General features: G+C 38.0%; 2 pseudogenes; both read left to right on the top strand.

Moving 5' to 3' along the window:
- Positions 1-1,419: 1,419 nt before the first annotated feature.
- LOC111406284 lies at positions 1,420-4,029 on the top strand (annotated as a pseudogene).
- A 2,941-nt stretch (positions 4,030-6,970) lies between these two features.
- LOC111406278 lies at positions 6,971-9,853 on the top strand (annotated as a pseudogene).
- The last annotated feature ends 9,094 nt before the right edge of the window (positions 9,854-18,947 follow it).

Below are 18,947 nucleotides of genomic sequence, written 5' to 3'. Positions count from 1 at the left end.
ACACTTCAAACCAGCCAACTTTGACCTATCATTGGAAGCTCTCTTATCTCTCTAGAATCACTTCTCAGCTGTGGGATAATTAACAGTAAAGGCAGCTGCCGTCTCGACTGTCGGAGCTGTCAATCACTCACCGGTAACCTCTTCCCATCTTGTTCAGCTCCTTATCTTCTATTAAATCAAAATCTTTTTTCCTCAAACGCATTTCAATCACATTCATACAATAAAATATTTTACACATAAATTCAAAATTTTTCTTACATTTTAACTACATATTTTCCGAGTAATCACTATTTCAAAACTCATTTTACTCCAAAAAACTCTTTTTAATGGAAGTCTTAATACTGCGTAACTTTCTTAGTTATTTATAGCATATTTGATACTGAATATAGAGTAAAGAACTTAAACGAACAGGATTTTAATTTATTTTTCTTTGTTAACAGTATCGAGTACCGTTCAGTTTGTTTTATCAATGCATGTGATTAGCAGTGTTATATAATATATTATTCTTGTTGTACATAAAATGAGTGGGGGACACCATCATCCATCTGAGTGGGAGACATCATTATGTACAAAATTTTATATACACATAGCACACTCCGTTATATAATAGCACTTCTCTACTTATTTTCTTGGCTCTTGGGACAGTTCTTTATCACTTCATGTATAATTAAAGAGCTAACTCCAATTAAGGTCCTGTTTGAGCTCATTATTTTCTCATTAAAATGAAAAATATGACCGTTCTTCATTACATCAGGCCACCATATTTGACTTTTTATCTCTTGTATGGGGTCCATAACGATTATATTTTTCATTCTTATTATTTACAATAATGTGGCTCAAACCAGGGATAAATCAATTTGTTCTGAATTAGGAGTTAAAACAGAAGTTTCTTGAGTGTTTTCTTAGTTTAGCCCAACAAATTAAAAGATGATTTATTTGTTTGCTTGGTCGGATTTTTGTTAATCTGATAGAGAAAGGATACATGTACTTAACTAAGCATGTGTTTGACGGCCTTTATTTTGCTAAAAACCAATATTTATTTATTTATTTTTATTTTTTATTATTAAGTTGTCAAACACACGTTGTATCAATCCCAAATCATGAGGTACTAATTAATTTTGAATCCAAAATTTTTGCTATTCCAAAATAACCCTCCAATTTCCTGTGTCTGCTTGCAGAGAGAAGGGTTCTGAAAATGGCAAAGTAGTAAAATGGAATTGTGTCATTTAGGACTGAATTGGGAAATCAATTTCTTGTCCGGTTGTTAATGCATTGAATGGAGTAATTGCCTATAAGATGGTGCATAAATTTTTTATTTATTTATTATTTATGAATATTGCACTGTTTAAGAAAGTGAAAACTCCTTAAATTGCCAAAATAAAGGCTGTCAGACTGGGGCTAAATGTTTTTGTTCAAAAAATGCGTGGATTCAATTTTTCATCGAAAGTATGGTAGGTGTTCAATTTCATAAAATGAGTATTAAACCATCTATCTAGGGAATCATAATGGGAACACATTTATTTATTTGAATTTCGTCTTCAACAAAATTATTGTAGAACATACATATTTTAATTTTATGTAACAGTTGAACTTGAATGGAGCTGCTGCAGTCCCCAGCTCCTCCTTCTTGGGCAGCAGCTTGAAGAAGGTGAACTCTGCATTTATCCCCAAGGTTTCATCTGGAAACTTTAAGGTTGTCCTGAGATTGACGAGAAGAAACAGACAGACTCCAACAGATGGAAGGCAGGAAGGGTCTTGTTCCGGATATTTCTGATGACCAACAGGATATCGCCCGAGGAAAGGGTATGGTGGATTCACTTTTCCAAGCTCCCACCGGAATGTGAACCCATGATGCTGTCATGAACTCCTATGAGTACATCAGCTGGAGACTTCGCACGTAAGAACAAACTGTTGAACTGTTTCGTCTGCAATTGTTATACGGATATGTTTATTTAAGTATTGTCTTTAATGTACGAGTTTCTTCACGTATGCACTGGTGAGACGCGCTCAATTTTCATAAATAGATGATGGTTATAAGATATCATGCTAAACCGCCCAATATAAATACTGCACAATCTTCACAAATAAGTGACAATGAGAATTTTTTCCTTCCTTTATCTAGTCCAATATGTTGCATTATACCAAACATATCCTCGACTAGATGGAAATTGGAGACTATTGGCTCGCCCCACTTAGAATTTTCATGGGAAATTTATTGATTAATCAGTGTTTAATTTTGATCGTAATCTGATGTTCTTGATGCTGCAGGTACAACTTTGACAACACCATGGGTGGATTTTACATTGTTCCTGCCTTCATGGACAAGTTTCTTGTGCACATCAGCAAAAACTTCATGACCTTACCTAAGATCAAGGTTAAATTTCTGTTGAATATTTCAGATTATTGGAGCTGATTTAGTGATTATTTGTTACCATATGACACGGTTTTTTTTATGGTTATTATATATTGTATTTCCTTATTTATAGACTTAGAATATAGGAGACTGTTTTGCCCTATAAAAGTTTCATTGTATTATGGTCAAGTATGTATAAAACACAGTCGTGTTTATGGCCTCTTCATGCTGTCATTCTTCCCAGTAATATTGTATCAGAGCCAGGTTGGTAGCTAGGGGATATTCTCAAACTTATGGAGTGGACTACCGGAAAACCTTTGCTCCAATTGCAAAATTGAACACAGGGAGAGTTCTTTTGACACTTTACCTCCAAAATTCCCCTAAGGGGGAATAATGATGGAAATTTTTGGAAAACTATACCGTAGTTACCTCTGTCACTCACTAAAGAATCAACCATCTCGATATCCACACCATCTCCTCTAATATGGGAGGAGATGGTGTGTATATCAGAGGAGATGGTTTGTATGCCAACAAAGATATAAACAAGCCCAATCTGATCACACTACATTCTACAGGAACTCAGGCGAAAAAATTGCCATACTAATAGTCTATGTGGATGATATAGTTCTAACAGGTGATAACTATGAAGAGAGAGACTGAAGAAGGCTCTTGCGACAGAATTTGAGATCAAAGACTTGGGCCCCTTAGGATACTTTCTTGGATTGGAAGTTACAAGAAATAGAAATGGAATCTCTATTTCATAGAGAAAGTATGTTTTGGATCTCTTGGGAAAACGGGTATTTGATGCTCCCATAAATCCCAATCACAAATTGGGGATTGTCCAGGAGGTACACCCATTGATAAGTAAAGATATCAGCGTCTAGTAGGTAAGCTCATCTACTTGTCACACACTAGACCAGATATTGCTTTTGCAGTGAGTGTTGTAAGCCAATTTATGTATGTTCCATTTGAAGAGCATATGGATGGTGTTCATCAATTCTTGAGATATCTAAAACTAAAAGGGACACCTGGGCTTGGTCTTTTTTCAGAAAGAATTTTAAGAGGTCGATTGAAGCTTTCACTGATGCTGATTGGGTAGGATCAGTAGTGGACAGAAGATCTACAACCGGTTATTGTACCTCTGTATGAGGAAATCTAGTCACCTGGACGAGTAAGAAGCAACCGGTTGTGGCGAGGAGCAGTGCCGAAGTTGACTTCAGAGCTTTGGCCCATGGAATTTGTGAGATAATATGGTTGAAGTTGCTGCTAGAGGAACTTGGCATTAAAAAAGATCATCCTATGAAAGTATACTGTGATAATAAGGCAGCCATTGCAATGTCATATAATCATGTTCATCATGACAGGACTAAACAAGTTGAGGTTGTTAGACATTTCATCAAAGAGAAGATAGAAAATAGGACAATAAGCATGGCGTATCTACCTTTATCTGATTAGGTTGCAGATTTATTGACGAATGGATTGTTTGAGCCAATATTTGAAAAAATGGTAGACAAACTGGGATTGTTTAATTTATACTACCCAACTTGAGGGGGAGTGTTGAATATTTCAAAATATTGGAGCTGATTTAGTGATTATTTGTTACCATATGACGTGATTTTTTATGGTTATTATATATTGTATTTCCTTATTTATAGACTTAGCATATAGGAGACTGTTTAGCCCTAAGGATCATTGTATTCTGGTCAAGTATGTATGAAATACAGCCGTGTTTATGACCTCTTTATGCTGTCATTCTTCCCAGTAATAATTCCTTCTTGCAACCCATTATTGTAAGAAATCCTAACTTTACGCAATTAGTATGTTCATCCTAGGACCATGTTTTGGACCTAGTATCAGTACTAGACAATCTCTTGTCATTCATTAGAACTAATTAGTGTTGTATAGTCCATCTTACTGAACAATTGAGTTGTTTAACAGGTTCTCTTATCTTGGGTATTTGGGGAGGTCAAGGTCAGGGTAAATCATTCCAGTGTGAACTTATCTTCTCTAAGATGGGAATTAAGTGTGAGTTCATATTCCATGATTGATCATGTTCCAAATCAAGTTTATGTTAATCGGGTTTTGATCTTAAAATTAATGGCTATGATTCAGCCCAATCATGATGAATGTTGGAGAACTGGAAAGTGGAAATGCAGGAGAGCCTGCCAAGCTCATTAGGCAAAGGCACCGTGAAGCAGCTGATATTATCAAGAAGGAAAAATGAACTGCCTCTTCATTAACGATCTTCACGCCGGTGCGGGTTGTCTTGGAGGCACTATCCAATACACTGTCAACAACCAGGTGGTTAATGCCACACTTATGAACATTGTCGATAACCTGACCAATTTGCAACTCCTTGGTATGTACAACGAGGAGGAGAATCCCCGCGTTCCAATTATCGTCACTTGTAATGACTTCTTAATGCTATACGCACCACTAATCCGTGATGGTCGTATGGAGAAATTCTATTGGGCTCCCTCCTGAGAAGACCGTATTGGTGTTTGCAAGGGTATTTTCTGAAATGATAACGTCCCTGATGACTCTGATGCTTTGACTCTTCGAAATAGTCGTAGTACCCGTGTCGAACATGATACGACATGGGTATGGGTATGGTATATGTGTTGGATCCTTCAAATTTCAACCAGACACTTCGTCGTTGTTGCATCTTTTTTTTTCTTTCTTTTTTTTCTCTTTTTCTTTACTTTCCATTTTCTTCTTTCCCGTTTTCGCTCTCTATAAATCTAGCGTCACCACCGAGATGGTGGAGAAGGACAGCGATGCTAAATTTTTCCTTCTTTTTCTTCTTCTTTCTTTCTTTTTCTTTCCATTTTCCTTTTTCCCCCTTCTTTCTCTCTTTGTAACGGTGGTTTAGAGTTTCATTTGTATAAAATGAAAATGGGTTCTATATAGTACTACTTAGTACTCCACTAAGTTGAAATTGCTATCAAATTCCTCATTTTCTATTTTATATAATATTTATTAATTCCCATGATTGAAAATTAAACCTGAAAATTTTATTTTATTCGTCTTAACTCCTTATTTAACATTCATTTTCTTCTTTGTTAATTATTTATTTTGATCTATTCAAAATGACATTTTGGATTAGTAAAAAATTAAAGTTTGAAAAATGTACCCATGTACTCGTGTCTGAAATTCGGACTCTTTTTAGCCATATCCCCGTATCCTACCGTTTTAGAAAATAAAAAATTCGACACTTAGCTACGTATCCATACCCGATACCAGTATCCGAGTCCAAGCATCATAGCCTGACAAGGATGTTGTCAAGCTTGTTGATACCTTCCCTGGCCAATCCATTAGTAAGTTTCATTTGGACCTTTCATAAGTGGAGATAGAGTAAAGTGTCCATAATAAATATGTTTACTGTCTTCTTTGATCCAACACACTTCTACTGTAGTGTTTGCAGTCATGTTACATAGTGTACATATAAATTGATTGCTTATTTGGTAAAGCGAACTGTACGTATAGTATTGAACACTTTTTTATTCTTATGTACGATCGTATTTAGTATTATAATCAAGCATGTGGCAAGATTTATCTTGTACTTTTTGCAAATATCTTTGGTGCTTTGAGGGCAAGAGTCTATGATGATGAAGGAAGAAAGTGGGTAGGAGTTTGACAACATTGGGAAGAAGCTTGTGAACTCAAGAGAATGCCCCCAAAATTCGAGAAGCCCAAGATGAGTCTTGCAAAGTTGCTCGAGTACGGTAACATGCTTGTCCAGGGGCAAGAGAATGTGAAGAGGGTACAATTGGCTGACCAGTACTTGAGCTCTGCTGCACTTGGAGACACAAGGACACTATGGAGAGAGGAACTTTCTATGGTTAGATTTCTTGCTCTTAGAAGCAATATCCATGTTCGCAACCATATCTAAAAGTGTTAAAAATGGATCACAGAAGATAAGAAAGCCTTCTTTAATAGAAACACACCCAAATGAATACAGTTTGAGAAAAATGTGATGTGACGTGAACAGACAAGGCAGCCTTCTTCGATATGATAAGGAAGTAATTAAAATTTTATCGAAATTTTACTAAATTTCATTTTGTTCCAAGTTGGTTGCCCAACTTTATCTTTTGCTACACCCGAGACACACATGTTAAACATTTTATATGAAGGGATCAATATGTCTGTGTCCATTAGTACGACTAATGGAGCAACAGTTTACTTATGAACGCATACCACATGATGCCACGTCAGTCTTTCCATTTGTTAATCAAATAGACCTCAATGGAATGACCTAACTGTGACTAACTTATAATGAAATGAAATTTAACAACATGAAATTTCACTAAAAATTCAGTAATCATTTGTTAACAGGAAACACGACTATTTCCTAACTGGATGTGAAATTTGTATTGATGCAGGGAAAGCAGCCCAGCAAGTAGGTGTTCCAGTGCCTGAAGGTTGCACTGACCTAAGTGCAACTAACTTTGATCGAACTGCAAGAAGCGATGGTGGAAGCTGCTATATACAATTTAGGCCTTTTTTCTGTGTTTTGGGTGCTGGAAATTATGAGACAATACTATAGGAACCAATACTGCTGGCCTCCACTAGTTTAATGGATTGTACTATGATTTTGTGTTATGTAATCTTAATCAAATGGTACATAATTTTGACATGAAGTTGATATGGTATTTACTTTAGATACACAAAATTAATGGCTATCAAAAGTTATAAAAGTGAAGCTACATTATAAAAATTTAGCAATAGATAAGCAGTACTAGAGCTATTTTGTGTATAAACAGCGAGGGCGCAAGGGTAGTGATATTCAAGCCCAAAGTTCTGAAAATTTGTGAAGTAGCCAACGAATACAAGTTTGGTTGTAATCTAGAGTGCCAATAAATAAGTTATAGATGTATTATATGTATCATTTTAACTATTATGCATGCATATCCAAATATACGTGCAAGCATGTTGAGAATTTTGAGTTGGTATTGTCCAAATTAAGATTATGATTCAGTTACTAATGTATTAAATGTTACCCTTTCACTTTCTTCGTCAAGACCAAGTGTTCCAATTCTGTCATTTGCAGTGGATCTTTCACCAATTGTCATGGAGTATATGTATGTAGGATTCTCTACTTCAACTGGTTCACTTGCTAGTTCTCACCATATCGCTGGATGGAGTTTTAAGATTAATGGGCAAGAAAAATCCTGGATTTATCTTCATTGCCTTCAGTTCCTATATATATATATATATATATAGGAACTGAAGGCAATGAAGATAAATATATATATATGTTGGGTTTTTGATACCCAATAAATATTGGCTATGATGTTCACGTGGATTAATATTATTTCATAGGCATAGGCCGATGAATGAAATAAGTCTAACAACCAAGTCTATGAGCTACACCCGGTCAATTGTATTCCTTATGGATGGCTTGAATGTTGGCCTGTTTACCCCTTTAATGGCCCAACTTAAAGCCTAACCCTAGAGTATATATATGAATATAACCCTAGCCTCTTTGATATGATGCTTGTGTGATTTTGAGAGAAGAAACTAGTGAATCCAGGTTGCCCCCTTTTTGTGTCAGAAAAAGGTGTCCAGAAGTGTCCAAAAGTCTAACAACCAAGTCCATGAGCTACACCCGACCCAATTGTATTCCTTATGGATAGCTTGAATCTTGGCCTGTTTACCCCTTTAATGGCCCAACTTAAAGCCTAACCCTAGAGTATATATATGAATATAACCCTAGCCTCTTTGATATGATGCTTGTGTGATTTTGAGAGAAGAAACTAGTGAATCCAGGTTGCCCCCTTTTTGTGTCAGAAAAAGGTGTCCAGAAGTGTCCAAAATGTTTGTATAATGTGTGCAATTGGTAGTTCTTTCATAGTATACCTTTGTGGTGTCTTCTCCTAGCCTTTGTGACCATAAATCATCATCATTTCTTGTCTTATGTGGGTAAGATTGCATAGCAACCAAGGTGAAATATATATATATATATCCTTAAATTTATTTATTGTTTATCAGCAGCTGTTTCTGTGGCACTTTTAATTGGGATAATCTTGTACATGATTAAGAAAATCAAGAGTATGGATGTGATTGAACCCTGGAAGCTTGATATTGGCCTGCGTAGTTATCGCTATGAAGAACTCAAGAAGGCAACTGGAGGTTTTAAAGACAGAGCCCTAATTGGGTACTCAGGATTTGGCATAGTTCATAAAGGAACTTTGCCTAATACGAACACCAAAGTCGCGGTGAAGCAAATAAACAGTGGATCAAAGCAGGGTTTGGGTGAATTTATCTCCGGGATTGCATCCATAGGCCGCCTTAGGCATCGAAATCTATTTCCGTTACTAGGATGGTGTTGACAGGGAGATGATTTACTACTTGTCTATGACTTCATGTCTAATGGGAGTTTAGACAAGTACATTTTTGATGAACCCAAGTTGACTTTAACTTGGGAACATATGTTCAAGATCATCAAAAGTGGCTTTTGGACTGCTTTATTTGCACGAAAAATGGGAACAACCTGTTATTCACCTAGACATCAAATCAGGCAATGCGCTGTTGGATTCAAAGTTAAATGGCAGGCTAGGAGACTTCGAACTTGCCAAACTATAAAAACACGGAACAAGTCCAACCAAGCACTGGGATATTTAGCCCCTGAATTAACCAAGACTGGCAAGCCTACAACAAGTTCTGATGTATTTGCATTTGATGCATTATTGCTTGAAATTGTGTGTGAGAGAGAGCCGATTGAAGTTTTGGTTTGTCCTTGATGAATATGGTAGGCAAGAAGTGTTGCGAAAGCTCTCTCAAATGATATTCAAATCGTTGATTTCTAGGCTCAATTCAACGTACATTTCTCTACCAACAACAAATCCAATCGGTTCCAAACCACAACCAATCTAATTCACCTCGGTTGCTATTCAATCTTACCCACGTAGGACAAGAAAAGATGATGATTTGTGGCCACAAAATTTAGGAGAAGACACCACAAAGGTATACTATGAAGGAACCACCAATTACACAAAGTAAACTAGCGTTTTGGACACTTCTAGATGTTGTTTTTCACACACAAAGGAAGCAGCTGAGATTCCTTGATTTTTCTCACAAAACCACACAAAACATCACAAGAAAGTGGCTAGGGTTGTAGTTATATATATATTCTAGGGTTAGGCTTTAAGTTGGACCATTAAAGAAGTAAATGGGTCAAGATTCAAGCCATCCAAAAGGGAATACAATTGGGCCGGGTGTAGTTCATGAACTTGGTTGTGGTCTTATTTCATTCATCGACATATGTCTATAAAATAATATTAATCCACGTTAATATCATAGTTCGAGATTTATTGGATATCAAAAATCTCAACAAGAAGTTTGTTACTGGCCAGGCTACCAGTTTTTGCATTTTTATTAGCATCATCATATCCTGAGAAAGTAAGTACATGGTCAACTGTTTATGACAAGTGGGTGGTTGATCTTGAAGCTGGTTCAACATCTATAGTGTCAGCTTCAGAAACGGAGAATAGCTATTAGACATGAAAGATTTGAACTTTCATTGGTTAGAAATTAGTTCTCTACTTTTCTTTTCTCTCTCTTTCTCTTTTTTTTTTGTTTGGGTGCAATATGTAAATAATTTTAATTATTTTTGGTTTTCTATTTCCCAAGCATAACTTAAGGTGAAGCACCCACGTTTGCTGAACTCCCAGACAAGGCAAAACATAATGCTCCCACTAGAGCTGGCAAAGTTGCCGTCTTTAATATGATATTCTATTTTGGCAGTGAGGATCACTATGAAGAGTTGAGATCTACTGTCCATTTTTACCGTTTGATTTGCTGTCTATCCAATTACAAATTGACACATTCTGAAAAATTAAAGTTGTATCAATTTTAATTTTCCGTGATATGTCAATTAGTAATTGGATGGATAGCAAATTGGACAACATAAATGGACAACGGATGAATCTCAACTCCATTATGAAATGCTCAAAAAAAAAAGACCTTTATTATACCGCAATTTCAAATAACAATTGCTATTTGTAGTTTTTTTATTGAACAATTTACTTGATGTTATCAACGAAAATTTATAGTTGGAATTCTTCATACTTTTACGAATGAATGTGTTGACACATAAAAATTCAGCCCAAATCGAACGGCCCAAAGAATGAAGCCCAATTGGAGGATCCCCAAATCAGATAGCCCAAAGAACGAAACCCAATCAGACAATTTAAGATGAAGGCCCAAAGAGGGAGGCCCAGGAACGCGGTAACACCATTGCCCAAGCTTGCAAGTCGCCCAAGATCTGAGCGAATGGAGTGCCATGCAGTCGCCCAGAGTTGTTACTCTATTCTCACCCAAACCATCGAGTCGCCCAAGGTCTTAGCAAACATGAAGTGTTGTGGTTATCAAGAAGTGCAGTTATCAAAGCAGTTATTAAAGCAGCCCTATCATGTTCCACGATTTAAGAAACTTAATTGAAGATAGTTGAATGACAAAGAGTAATGGCAGCAGTTAGAAAAGGTAGTTCCATGACAAGTTGGCCATTACAAGGAAAGTGGGCAGTTATAGAACGATCCAGCAGTTTTTAGGCAGTTGATCACAAAGAGATCATCCGGGGAGTATAAAAGGAAGGAAAGACATAGAGCAAGATGACCGAATAAAAAAAATTCTCGAACAGTGAACATGTAATTTTAAATTTCTTAATTTAGATTTAAACACTTCTTTCAGTAACTCGTGTGCTTGCGCCCCTTGAAGGCATTCTGTTTTTAATTTTCGATTGTAAAGTCACCGCCAATAAAGAACACCCATTTTTGGGACTTTGTCTCAAGAGGTTTGTCCCTCACACAATCGTCTAATCCCTTTTTAATTGTTAGCGACGAACCCGCGCGAAATAAGTTGGTACGCCCAGTGGGACAGTGGTGTTTGGTGTTGAACATACAAAAGGTGAAACAATATGCCTCAGAGATCCGATAAGGAAGCAGAAAATCAGGGAGGAATCCAGTCTGTGATCGAGCGATATGAGGAGCAGCATGCCTCTCCACGAACAGATGGACAGAATCAGAGCAGTAACAATCGTTACGAACCAATGACAAAGTTGAGTCCTCGAACTATGCGTGCACTACTTGGAGAACTCACACAAGATGTCGTTGAGCAAGTAAATTTTTAAAGTATTCATAATATGGAAAGATTTACCCAAAATGGGAATGCACATTATGACAATATGGCCAAACAACTAAACACTTTGAACGAAACAATGAATAAGTTAGTAGGCCAAATATGTCAACCGGTTATACCTCTTGTAAATCACTTTCAAACTAGGACAATTGTGGGACATAATCCCTCAACCTTAAATCCGAATCAAGGGATAGAACCACTTTTTTGTCCCTCTACTTCAAACCAAGGGGGTGGTGCAGTGCCAAATCAGAACAATGGTAGTGGTACGCCTAACTTGGAGGGTAATCCAAATGTAAGCGATAATATCCTAAACAATGGACATAATACCCCACGTGTTAATAAGGGAATAGATGTTCAGGCTAATGGTAATGACCCTAATCATGGTAACTTTGTTACCAATTAAGGACCAAACATCAGGCCTCATGCAAATCAACTGGTTAACCAACCTGTAGGAATTCCATATGACCCCAACGTCATGTTGAGGAATCAGATTATGGAAATCGTACAGGATCAAATGGCTTTTGGGGTGCGTCCTGTCATTAGGCCGACTTACACAAAGCCATATCCTGATTGGGTAGACCAAGCATATCCATGGCCTAGAGGGTATAAAGTGCTAGAATTCTCACTGTTTACCGGTTTAGGAGAGGTGTCTACTCTAGAACATATAGGGCGATTCACATTGCAAAGTGGCGATGTAACTGATTACCATAAAATGAGGCTATTCCCTAGTTCATTAACAGGAGTAGCTTTTTCCTGGTTCATCAACTTGCCAGCGAACCCTGTTCAAACATGGCAACAATTGGAACAGTTATTCCACGCTCAATTTTATAAAACTGAGTCTGAAGTCACTTTGACTGATTTGACGAATCTACGTCAAATGCCAAACGAATGGGCAGAAAGTTTTCTCCAAAGTTTCAAGACAGCAAAAAGCAAGTGTTTTGTATATCTGCCCGAAAAAGAATTTGTCAAAATCCCTCAGGGTTGTTTGAGCTTTGATTTAAAAAAGAAATTTCAGGACAAGGAATTTCCTGAACTTTTCTAGTTAAGTGCGAATGTGATTAGGTATGAACGACTGATAAGAGAGGAAGCGCAGATGAAAAATTCTAGTAAAGGGACTTATTACAAAGACTTAAATTTTGACGTTCATACCATCAGCGACGAGTCATACGATCAGGCCAAAATGTGTTTGGCCGAATTGGTCAAAGGAGATACGTATACTTGTCCTATAATGGCTAAGCCTAGACCATTGGGGCAAAGATGAGCCATGAAAGATGGAAACATAAAGGCTAGAACGTTCTCGTTTGATGTAACCAAAGCTGACCTTATATTTGATAAATTATATAGGGATAAGCAGATAAAGCTGAGCGATAAGCATAAATTGCCAAATCCTGAACAAATTAAGGGTAAAAAATATTGTAAGTGACATAATGCATGGTCACATTTGACTAACAATTGCTTGGTTTTTCGCCATGTATTGCAGGATGTCATTGAATCAGGACGAATTACGTTCGACAATAAGAAGAAGATGGCAGTGGATGAAAATCCTTTTCCACAGCCACTTGGAGTGAACATGATGACGTCTGGTTTCAACAACAAGTTGCCAAAATTCAAGTTGGTCATAGATGATGGAGAAGAGGATCTTAGACCACATCCCAGTGTCTTTGAACGAATCAAGGGGAAAGAACCAAAAAAGGACAAAGACGTCCTGTGTGCAAAATGTAAAAGAGAAGTGAGTGAAAACACGGAGAAACCAGGGGTATGTCAGCATCCCCATCGCCCTACTTTCTTCCCAAACACTCAGCCTGGTAGAGGGCGATATACATCATTCTATAGAGGATCGCATTTTGAGAGGCAGTTCAGGCCAGCAGATAATGGGAGAACATTTAGGCCGCAATCTCGTCGGCCAAATGTATGGCATTCGTTCTAGTATAATGTAGGAAGAGCAATACTCTTCGATGAGATGACTAGAACCCAACAAAGGCGTTTCCAACGAAACTATGGACGAATGAAAAGGCAGCAATAGGGAGTGCCACATCCTAAAGTGCCTAAACTACTCAAGGTAGCCAATCAAAATGTTCTCAAAGATAGTGAAGAGACCGGTACAGATGAATTAATGAAAGAACTGCCAGAAACTTCTTCTGGGAGATCAAAGTTTGAGCGGGACAGAAGGGATGGAGAAGATCCAGATCAGCCCCTTACTATCCAGTTCGGTACGTTACCTCATGTCGTGGCCAATAATTACTTACTGGCCAATGAATTCAAGAATAAAGAAAAAGAAGAAGAAGAAAGGGAGGACAACGAAGGAGAGACTTGCGTGTTGGAATGTGAAGAAGGCCAGACTTCTAGAGAGGCCTACAACGATGAAGAAGACGACGGGATGACAGACATCGAAGAAGAAATAGACCTAGAAGCAGAAAGAAGAAGGAGAGGAGTATCACACAATACTCTGTTGAAGCAACTACATCGAGAGGGAGTTCGTGAAGTAGACTTGTTGGGAGAACCATCTGGGCGTCCTTTCGATTTCTACGTACTGTACGGGACGCCCAAAAGAAAAAAGAGAGTGCCTCGCTCTGAAAAGTATAGATCACCTCCAAGAATAATGCCCCCTCCCACAGGTTGGGTAACTGATGAGGAAGCATTAGAAAACAGTAAGAAGGAAATTCAAGAGACAGAGGCTCAGCGCGATATGCTGCACGTCGACTTATCACAGGGGGATAATTCGATAGAAAACAAACAGGAAGTAGAAATAGAGGCTGCCGAAAGGGTTATCTTTAAACGGCAGCCATGAAATTGACTAAACACTTGAGGCTATTGTACGTTAAAGCTCTAGTTAACGACATCCCTGTGGCAAAAGTGCTTGTCGACAATGGAGCAACTATAAACACCATTCCATCTAGGATGATGAGGAAATTTGCAAAGACAGAGGGTGACATGATCCCAACAGAGTCATCCTTACGAGTTTCAATGGAGGAGCAACTTCAGCTAAGGGGTTATGCCATTGGACATAACTATATGGACGACTACTAGGACCACAGTCTTCTTTGTAATAGATGATCCTACTAGTTACAATGTGTTACTAGGAAGAGATTGGATACACGGAAGTCGCTGTATACCCTCATCGCTCCATCAATGCCTGATTTTTTGGAATAACAAGGGCGAAGCAGATGTGGTACATGCCGATCATAGGCCTTTTGTCGCAGAAGCAAACTCGGTGGAAAAGTTCATGTACGAAGGAAACTATGAACCTGTCAGGGTAGTACAAGATGGGGAAGAAACTCAAGTTGTCGCGCAAAGCGAAGAGCCATTTTTAGTGGACGCACTCACTGAAATGTTCAGACAGATGAGACCAAATATAGTGGCCCTAGAAGAGCCAGTAATTGGCAAAAGAATAATTAAGGAGTCTTGAATGAGTTCTAAGCAACAAGAGCAAACGGCCGATATTCAGGCCTTCAAAGCCAAATTAATGGCTTTCAATAAGGAATGCAATGACAAGGCAAAAGAAGAGACAGCCCTGAAAGCGCTGAAAGATAAATTAGCAGTATTCGAGTTAGAACAAAGCATTGGTCGAGAAGTCAACAAGGTAGACTATTTAGAAGAAGAAGTACTCACAAGGGAACTGGACGACGAAGTGATGCGGATCATCAAACCTGGAAACGCTTAAACACAAGACCCTCTGATCAAAGTAAATATTGGCAATGAAGGAGAAGATCGTCCAACATTCATCAGCCAGATGCTCGATCAAGAGGGCGAACTAAAGTCTTTTCGCCGCTCTTAAAGCTGAAAAAACAGGACGAATTCGTCTGGAAAGAAGAACATCAAAAGACTTTTGAAAGCCTGAAGACATATTTATCAAGTCCACCAATGTTGGTGTCATCAATCCAAGGACGGCCAATGAAAGTGTACGTATCGGCTGAAAAAGAATCAATAGCTGGAATGGTCGCACAGGAAGACCAATTTGGTGAAGAAAGGGCAATTTACTACTTAAGTAGACGGTTAACAAAATGTGAATGTAATTACTCTGCTATCGAAAAATTATATCCTGCATTGTATTTCACATGTACAAAATTAAGGACTTATTTACGGCCCGTAACCGTTTATTTAATTTTTAAAGTAAATTTAGTTAAGTATATGTTCTCGCGCCCTATTTTACACCAAAGGGTAGGCCTTTGGACATTAGCTTTATCGGAATTCGAGATACAATATATACCTCAAAAGGCAGTAAAAAATCAGGCTTTGGCTAACTTTCTAGCAGATCATCCATGCCTTGACATGCCTGAAAAAATTGAATTAGAAATCAATTCGTTCGAGCTAAAACCTTGGGTGTTGTATTTCGATGGGTCAAAAACCTCTAAAGGTGCAGGAGTAGGAGTAGCATTGATTAATCCTTTAGGGATTTGCTACAAGTTCGCATTCACTTTAGACAGAATGTGCATCAACAATCAGGCCGAATATGAAGCTTTAATCGTGGGCCTAGAACTAATGATAGATATGGGAGTAAAAAGTGTGATCATTACGGGCGATTCTCAATTGGTAATTCACCAATTGATTGGTGATTTTAAATGCCAAAGTGATTCCATTATAAGTCAATATGAGATCGCCCAAAAATTGTTAGAAGAATTCGACCAAGTAGAACTTCAATGCGTTAATAGGATATATAACGACGTGGCAAATGAGTTGGCCCAAATAGCTTCAGGGTACTCATAGGTTTTGAATTGGAAGTCTACTTGTGAGTATGGAACCATATTGCCCGTGACTTAAAGAAGGGCGAGAAGGATTGAACTTCACTGCATACAAGATAGAGATGCAATGGATTGGAGAACAGAGATTAAAAGGTTCCTTAAAGAACCTAATGGAGGGATTAGTAGGAAAATGAAGCTGTGTCTGCTGAACTATACACTAATAGATAAAGAGTTGTTTAAAAAACGCTCTGATGGTGTATTGCTAAAGTGTGTAAGTTTGCAAGAAGTCAAGACGATCATAGTTGAAGTGCATGAAGGGATATGTGGAGCTCATTAAGCTGGCCAAAGGATGAGATTGTTAATTATTAGGAGTGTATATTTTTTGCCAAAGATGGAAGAATTATGCGTTCAGTATGCAAAGAGTTGTTTAGCATGCCAAAAGCATGACCCAATACAAAGGGCGCCAGTACGAGAGATGACACATTTTATTAAACCTTGGTCGTTTAAGGGTTGGGCGATAGACCTGATAGGGAAGATTTATCCCCCATCGTCCAAGCAACATACTTTTGTTATAGTTGCAATCGACTATTTCACCAAGTGGATAGAGGCGGTACCTTTGAAAGAGATCATCTAAAAGAATGTCATAGAGTTTATCCGTGATCACTCATTTATAGGTTTGGAATTCTACAAATGTTGATGGTAGATCACGGAACATCTTTGAATGGTGATTAAGTGAACAAGTTTTTGAGCGAGGTTGGGGTTAAATTAGTAAACTCCACATCATATTACGCTCAATCCAACAGACAAGCAGAATCTTCTAATAAGATTCTAAAAAATATAATCAGAAAGATGATAGATGAAAATGCCAGAAATTGGCATGAATGTCTGAATAAAGCCTTGTGGGCTTATAGAACATCACCTCGGTCAAGTACCAAAATTTCTCCTTTCCAACTTACTTATGGACATGAGGCTGTTTTGCCTATGGAAATCAACGTGCAATCGATTAGAGTGTGCTTGCAATATAAGTTAAATGATGATGAGTATATTGAAGCACTAGTTCAAAATTTATTGAGGTTAGACGAATTAAAGTTGGACGTCTTAGATAGATTGTAAGTTCAAAAACAAAGAATGGCTAAGTTTTATAATAAAAAAGTCATAGCCAAGTCGTTCAGCCTTGACGAATTAGTTTGGAAGACGATACTCCCTTTGGATAGCAAGGACCCAAAGTACGGGAAGGGTCGCCCAATTGAGAAGGACCATACAAAGTAAACAGTGTGTTGCCCAATGGAGCATATCATTTGGAAGATTTAGATGGCACCAAGCACGTGAGATTCATTAACGACAAATATTTAAAAAAAAATATGTTCTTTCTTTATGGGGGAAGTGAACAGATAAAAGCGTAATCAAAACATGTTGAACGATTAAGGATAATAAGGTCAGAGCGAAATACGTTCAAATAAAGTTCTTTATTATCAAACGTTCATTACAAAGATGCAAACTACAAATAATGGATGCTCTACAAACTACAATTAAAAGTAAGCTAATCTCCCGATCGATCGTCGAGTAAGAGGGTAGACTGGCCTCGCACTGCCTTCCTAAATGCATCGCTGCAATGGCGGGCAAAGAGGCTGAGAAGCACTCTCAGCAAGCAAGGTGGCCCGCAAGCATTCCAAAAATTGCCTTCTATTATTGAACCCCTTGTAAAGAACAAAGAGACTATGGGAAGAACTTTGATGGGAAAAACTTTGCTGCTGGCCAAAAAAAATATTTTCTATATCTCCCATACCAAAGGTGACATCAAGACAAGTAGTAAAATGGGCGGACCAAACAATCCATTTTTATAGAAGACGAAAGTTTTGGATTGATTATCAGAATGTCAAACAATGGCAGCAAATTGGTTTCGAAGAAGAGAATGAAAATGAAGATGGAAGATGGAAAGTGCAAAGCATACATAGCAGGGAAGCAAAGAGATGAACAGTAAATCGTGGGAGAGAAACGCGAAAAAGTGAGGCGTGATTTAATGGTGCAGTGAAATGACGTGTTTGGGGGTTATAAGGGTTTGTAAAACGTTGCACCTTTTCAAGCTATGGAAGAAAACAATGATTGAAATTCTTGGGAATTTCGAATGTTGCTGGAAACACAAAGTGAATATGGCAAAATTTAATAATTGGTATTAATTCTGCCATATTGGGGGGTAATTGTTGACACATAAAAATTCAGCCCAAATCGAACGGCCCAAGGAATGAAGCCGAATTGGAGGATTCTCAAATCAGATAGCCCAAAGAACGAAACCCAATCAGACAATTCAAGATGAAGGCCCAAATAGGGAGGCCCAGGAACGCGGTAGCACCATCGCCCAAGCTTGCAAGTCGCCCAGGATCTGAGCGAATTGAGTGCCATGCAGTCGCCCAGAGCTGTTACTCTATTCTCGACCAAACTTTCGAGTCGCCCAAGGTCTTAGCAAACATGAAGTGTTGTGGTTATTAAGAAGTGCAGATATTAAAGAAGCCCTATCACGTTCCACAATTCAATGAACTTAATTGAAGACGGTTGAACGACAAAGAGTAATGGCAGCAGTTAGAAAAGGTATTTCCGTGACAAGTTGGCCATTACGAGGAAAGTGGGCAGTTATAGAACGATCCAGCAGTTTTTAGGCGGTTGATCACAAAGAGATCATCAAGAGAGTATAAAAGGAAGGAAAGACATAGAGCAAAAGGACCGAATCAAAAAAACTCTCGAATAGAGAACATGTAATTTTAAATTTCTTAGTTTAGATT

This window comes from Olea europaea, chromosome 1 (genome assembly GCF_002742605.1).
Source record: "Olea europaea var. sylvestris chromosome 1, O_europaea_v1, whole genome shotgun sequence".
NCBI classification, from domain to species: domain Eukaryota; kingdom Viridiplantae; phylum Streptophyta; class Magnoliopsida; order Lamiales; family Oleaceae; genus Olea; species Olea europaea.
The sequence above is the reverse complement of the archived record's forward strand: the minus strand, read 5'-3'. Positions and strand labels throughout refer to the sequence as shown.